The 6,000-nt window shown below is 39.2% G+C and overlaps 1 protein-coding gene across 1 annotated transcript in view; it reads right to left on the minus strand.

The window, feature by feature from the left end:
* Positions 1-5,364, minus strand: part of LOC124556776 (diuretic hormone class 2) — a 118,450-nt gene extending 113,086 nt beyond the window's left edge. Inside the window, exon 1 of the mRNA XM_047130785.1 lies at positions 5,327-5,364. The gene's annotated coding sequence lies outside the window, so the exon portion shown is untranslated. The remainder of the gene's footprint in view (positions 1-5,326) is intronic.
* Positions 5,365-6,000: the final 636 nt, after the last annotated feature.

Consider the following 6,000-nt stretch of genomic DNA (forward strand, 5'->3'; position numbering starts at 1 on the left):
TTCGTGGGTATTTATACTATACTGTTTAATTAACGCTTAAGAGACAGGAATGTTATATATTAGAAGGCTAACCAACAACTTTCACGCCCTAAATGTTACCCGTATAGTTCTTTAAACTAATTAAATTATTAGTGTACCTTAAACCGTAATTATGCGCTTCTTTGTGGAAACTAGTGCACATTCGAAAGTCTTTTCGAGGGGAAAATTCGACAGTTAATAGTTCTGTGTTACAAACTTTTTCAATAAACAGTACAGTCTCTTCATTTTCTGGAGTTATTACGCTTGCAAACATTATTTTCAGAAGCTCAGTGCATTTGATAGGTCATGTAGTGCTCTGAATACGGGCAAAGGAATTGTTCTGTGACACTTGAGCCATTGACGGGAAAATGTCAGTGTGCGTTCGTCGGTCGATTGGCTTTGTGCATTACGCGAACCACTGCTCCGGACTGAAGGCTTCACAGAGCCTGCTCCAACTTCTGCCTTTAAAAGAAAACTGTATAAAGGGATATAGTAGAACGCCCGAATCTCTTTCCTGATCTGCAAGAGACACTCGACGTCCAGCACAAAGATCTCTGTCAAGAAAATTCTTAGATTCTAAACGAAGCTTAAAGAAAAAAAAACTGGGTGTTCAGGAGATGACCTGTTTGATTCCTGTTGCAGTTAAGAAATTTTTGATGTTTTTATTCCTCTATGTAACTGAGCAGGGGGATAGTGAGCACCGATTTTTACGAAACACGTTTTCGACAAGAGAGAATTATTTATCTACAGCGGACTTGTGCAGTTTTTAAAATAGTCTCTTCCATATTTTTAACCAGTTTGCCTGCAATCTCCCCTCGTTAACAAATCTTCAAATTACTTGTTTTGCCGTTCAGTTGTTAAAGATGAAACAAGAAAAGTTATGTTGGCTTTGAACAAGGGCGCAAACAAGTTGAAAAAAAAAACCATTGATTTCTTTGCGAGTGAGAAAATGTAAAGTCTTTTTCGAGAAATAACCAAGTATAGTGAATTCACTTTGTTGGGGTGCCTGTTCCCCATTTCCCGAAAAACGTACGAATTCAATTTGGCTGATTAAGCGGTATGAAAAATTTTAACAGTTTTTATCTATTATTACTTAATCACAAAGTATTTTCACTTTTATTGCAGTTAAAAATCCTCATCCAGTTATCTGAACTAAGCCACCAGTCGTTCTCCCGACATGGCAGCCAGCGCGAATGTTAGACGGGCTGTGGAATACAATGCTTGCACACCCTAACGGACAGTAATGTTCTCGTTTTATTTCTTAGAAAGGACGGCTTTACCCAACAAACAACAAAAAATATTGCTACCATACAGCGTGCCATAAAAAGATTATATGAACAAATAACCGGATTGTCATACAATGAATTTTTTAGTTTATAGATGCGAGTAAAAAGCAAGGAAGAAAGATTAGAACACATCCCGTCGATAACAAAGCCCTCGGAGAGGGTGCAGTAGGCTTGGCCAGGGATACGAAAAGAAATAGGGCGTGGACCAAAAGAAATTGGGCATGGTCTTTTTGGAACTATAATCAAGGCAGTCACTTAACTGTGACGAGGAAGCGTTTTATCAGTAAAAGATTGAATTTTCTGCAGTTTTGCAACTATTTTACGTTTTACATAATAAATGTCGTCGGGTTCCGAGGGGTAACTTAATCAATGCTTCTCGCTTACGGAACAGGTCGCTAAACATCTGTTTCACAGAACGCTGATCCTCCTATTTATTTTTCGTTTAGAAAATAAAATAAAACTCTTGGAAAGCGGGCGTATATAGAGTGGGAAAACTAAAACTGGTCTGGAAAATGTTTGAGGTGCCTTAAGGTAGGCAACCCAACTTACGTTATCCACACCTAGGGAACTGTATTACGGCGAAACTCCATAAGCTACTGAGAAAAGCTCATGTACAGAATAAAAGGAGATTGGCGCAAGCAAACCGTTCTGTAAAGTCTTATGTGAGAAGACTCTACCATTAGTGAACTCAGTGACGAACTTGCAGATGGCGCTCAGAATTGAGAGCTCGTTCGTATGTTCGTTCGTAATCGAAGCAACTCGAAAATCAAGGGTAGAATTTCGAGTTTTAGATTTTCATTATTGAGTTATTTTTTCTGCCCTTGACTCGTAAATGAATCCCAGTTTGTTAACAATTTCGACAGTCCCAATTTCTAGTTAAACAACACCTCAACCGTGAATTCTAAACATTCTTCTTTTCGTGTGTAATGAAAAGGAGGCAGCTAAATGAATTTTCGCGAAGTTACCTAAAAGTAAAGGAGTATCTGAAGTCTATGGGCTTTGGAGTATGCATATCTTTGAACTGTGCAGATTAATACGTAAACCCGGTAACCAACCAAATTCTTATCTAAAACATAGCTAAAAATACCAAACCATCCTGTACACATGAGCCCACTGTATCCCTTAAACTTTTAAACATTTTTTTCAAATGTTGATGACGTATTCTAAATGTCACTAAGGTACTTTGCTTCCCAACCGCTACAACAAAACAGACAGGCATTTGTTTTGTCGATTGCAAATTTCATGTCCTCACATACGGAAATGATCTTTATACTGAAAAAAATTACCATACGGCTGCTTGACTACTGAAAAAAATTACCATACTGCTGCTTGACAGCTCTTTGAACATATTACACGTGCTCTTGATCAGAAGGAGGCAATTACAAATCTGTAAGTGAATAACTTATATACACGCATAGCTACAGACCGACTATACGTAAAAATGACACTTATTTCAGCCGTCTACTGTGAATAGGAACCACAGAAGATGTAAATAACTAACTGTAATCGTGCTTGATTATTAATTTTGCGCAGTTAAGTGTAAAAAACTCTACAATGATAGTGCCTCCTCTAACCATAACCTGTTTGTTGTGTGACAGTATTTTACTATAAATTAACAATGATCATTTTATGAGAAGACAAAAATTCATTGACAACGTCACAATTTGCAGATAATACGACAAATTAATGAAGATTGAAAAAGTTACAAGATCGATAATAAATGGAAACGTGGATGGGAAAAGACTATCCTGAGAGAAACCCGAGGAAGCAATGCAAAAACGCACTGAAGATCTCAGCTCAGAAAACTATCCCTGTGCCGGTCACGTGGCAAGTGCGACGTCTCAGTGAAATCCTTGCTTTTAAGGCCTGGCCACAGGCGTTAATAGTGCTCTTAAATACGTGACGCAGCACTTCTTAAGTCTCGTAAATTAGATTAATTGGGGCAAAAGTGGGAGGAAAGTTTCTACTTATCGTAATTCGTGTTAAAGTGTCTCGCATCGCGCAGGGTATTTTTACACGGACTCGACATCTGAAAGTCTAAAGAAACCTTTTGCATCGCTCGAAAAAAAAAAAAAAATTATAAATCTGCTTCCAATGAAATTTTAGCCTGTGCTAACTTACTTTTATGTCACAATGAGTAACTAGAAACTTCTGGTATGGATCTAGTGAGCTGTACAGTCTGGTCTTCATAATGAAGGTTTTTGTGTTTTGCACTGAAAATAGAAATACCTGTTGGCACACTAATACAGACAGCATCGCGACAATAATTCCTAAAGTACTTTCTTCAGAATTATTTTTATACAAAGCATTAATGTTGTTGGCATTGCTCCTCGTACTGCAAGAATTTCTCCACATAACTAATAAAACAATTAAAAAAGCCTTTAAAGAACGAAATTAAATTTTAAGTAGGTAGGATAGACTTTATTTGACTATCTAAAATTAAAAAAATGTGTCAAGAAGAGCATCGGGAGATAGTAGTAAATCGTACGTTACATCGCTCTATTGTGAGACTGTAATATTTTGTGAGGACCATAAGAATTAAATTTCACTGGTATTGCATTTAGAGTATTTGCTATGTCATTTTCGGCAAGAGTTTCTTAGCAGTGGCTGATATTTTCTCGGAATTTTGAATATGTTAGAAGCCGCAGCGATAGTTATCTCTTTGAAAATTACAAGTGAATATCGACATATGCCTTTCGTTAGAAACTTCCGCTGCTGCTTATACACAGATTTTGGATCTGTCTCTTTTCTCACTCAATTTTGTTTCGTACCCATGTGATAACGGTCCACGTAGCGGAACTACCAAAAGTCTACAAACCCACTTACGTTTACATTTGGATAAAACACGGGTAATTCATGACGCAATCTTCGTATTAGGGAAAGATGAGAAACTGATAGACCTGAAAAACTGATAAGAATGTTACCCAGATTTTATAGAACGATATTATTAAGTCTGCTTTTTGCAGAACGGTCAGTTATGACGTAAATGCGCGATGACCAAATTGTTCAGAAATTGTCAAACAATCGTCGCTTTTCCATTTTTCGTTAGTTGGTCTGACTGGAGGAGAATGGTGCGACAGGATATAGCAGTAAATCTTGTTTCAAATAACTATTCATTGAGGATACTAAATATCGAAATTTCACAGATGTTACATTTCGAGAATTTGATATTCGATTTCCGGGAGTAGCTTCTTAGCAGTGAGCAGCTTATTTCGTAAGATTTTTGTCTTTTTTTTTCTCTGTGTTTGAAGTCGCTGCTACTATATTTTTTTGCAAATTGTAGGCAACTCCAGAAATATGTTTTTCGTTAGAAAGTTCACCACTGCTTGTACAAATATTTCGAATATATCTCTTTTGTCATTCGGTTTGGCTCTTTACCTATCTCGCAAATGGACGCTCCACGAAACTATCGAGCCTCTGTAGACTCATATATTGTTGGATGAAACAGTGGTTATTCGAGACATTGCTGAATAGTAAGGCATACTTTTCACGATCTTGTTAATGACGTCTGAGTGCGTAATGTATTATCGGCTCCGTAGCTGATAATGTATTCGTTTTGGGAACAGAAGTTCCACAACTACACTTTTTTGTTTCATTTTTTGTATTTATATATCGTTCTTTGCAGTTTGTTTCGGGATCGCAGCCCATTCCTGGTTGATTGTTCGGGTGACTACAAGAATGGGCTGCTTGTTGCAAAGAATGAAATATAAATTTTAAAAAATAAAGTGTAGATGGGGAACTTCTATTTTTAAAACAAAAAATTGCAGAACGGTTCGCTGTTAATAACTTACGAATCTGGGAAAGAGGAGAAAATGATTTTTGTGAAAAACTGATGCTAACATTACGCAATTTTTACGGAACGACATTGTTAAGCCCGCGTTTTGCCTAGCGACCAGAACTAACGTACGTAGTTCTGGTTCGAGACGAGCAAACCGTTCGTTTGTCGACGGTTCGCAGAGTGGAAGAGAGACTGTGGAGAGCTACAGGGAGGGGTGCGCGGTGCGGCAACCTGTTGTACTCACGTGCGAGACTGCTGGCGGCTGCGTGTGGCAAGGCGGGCTGCGAGCGGAGTGCGGACGCGGCCTGCGCGGCCGCTCTTATAGCGCGCGGTACCCCCTCCCGGGCCCGCGCCACCCCCACCACCACCGCACTCACCACTCGCGCCCACGCATGCACCTCCTCCGTGCTGACCACCGTTGGTCGAAGACGGGGCGGCTCGCCGGCAATTTGTAGGAGGACACTTACCCGTCGGCTCGATTGACGCCTCGTTATTTTCTCGTCGTTACCGACAGCCCTATTCTTTAAGACGACCTAATTTCTGACGACTAATTGCCTCTCTAACAAATCGACTCTTTTTACACTTTGCAGAAAACTGACGGATCATCTCTCTGATTAAGCACTCGTTGCAATGATTCGGTGGAAAACCGCGTCGGTGATTCGCTGTTTCACGGACGGTCGTCAAACAGACGAGTATAGGACTATATAATTTAAAAAAAAACATTCCGAAAAACACCGAAGGCTGCAGAGGAAGTGGTCTAACATAACAGTTTATTGGACGGGCATCCACAGCCAAGCTTTTGCATGTTGCATAAAAACAGCTGAAACTGTTGTAAACCCTTTATTAAAGGCACAAAGGGTTTCGTAATTTAAAGTACATCGTCAGGTGCAAATATAATAGTGATCGGGCCACTTTTAC

The sequence above is a fragment of the Schistocerca americana genome, chromosome X (genome assembly GCF_021461395.2).
Source record: "Schistocerca americana isolate TAMUIC-IGC-003095 chromosome X, iqSchAmer2.1, whole genome shotgun sequence".
In the NCBI taxonomy this organism is placed as follows: domain Eukaryota; kingdom Metazoa; phylum Arthropoda; class Insecta; order Orthoptera; family Acrididae; genus Schistocerca; species Schistocerca americana.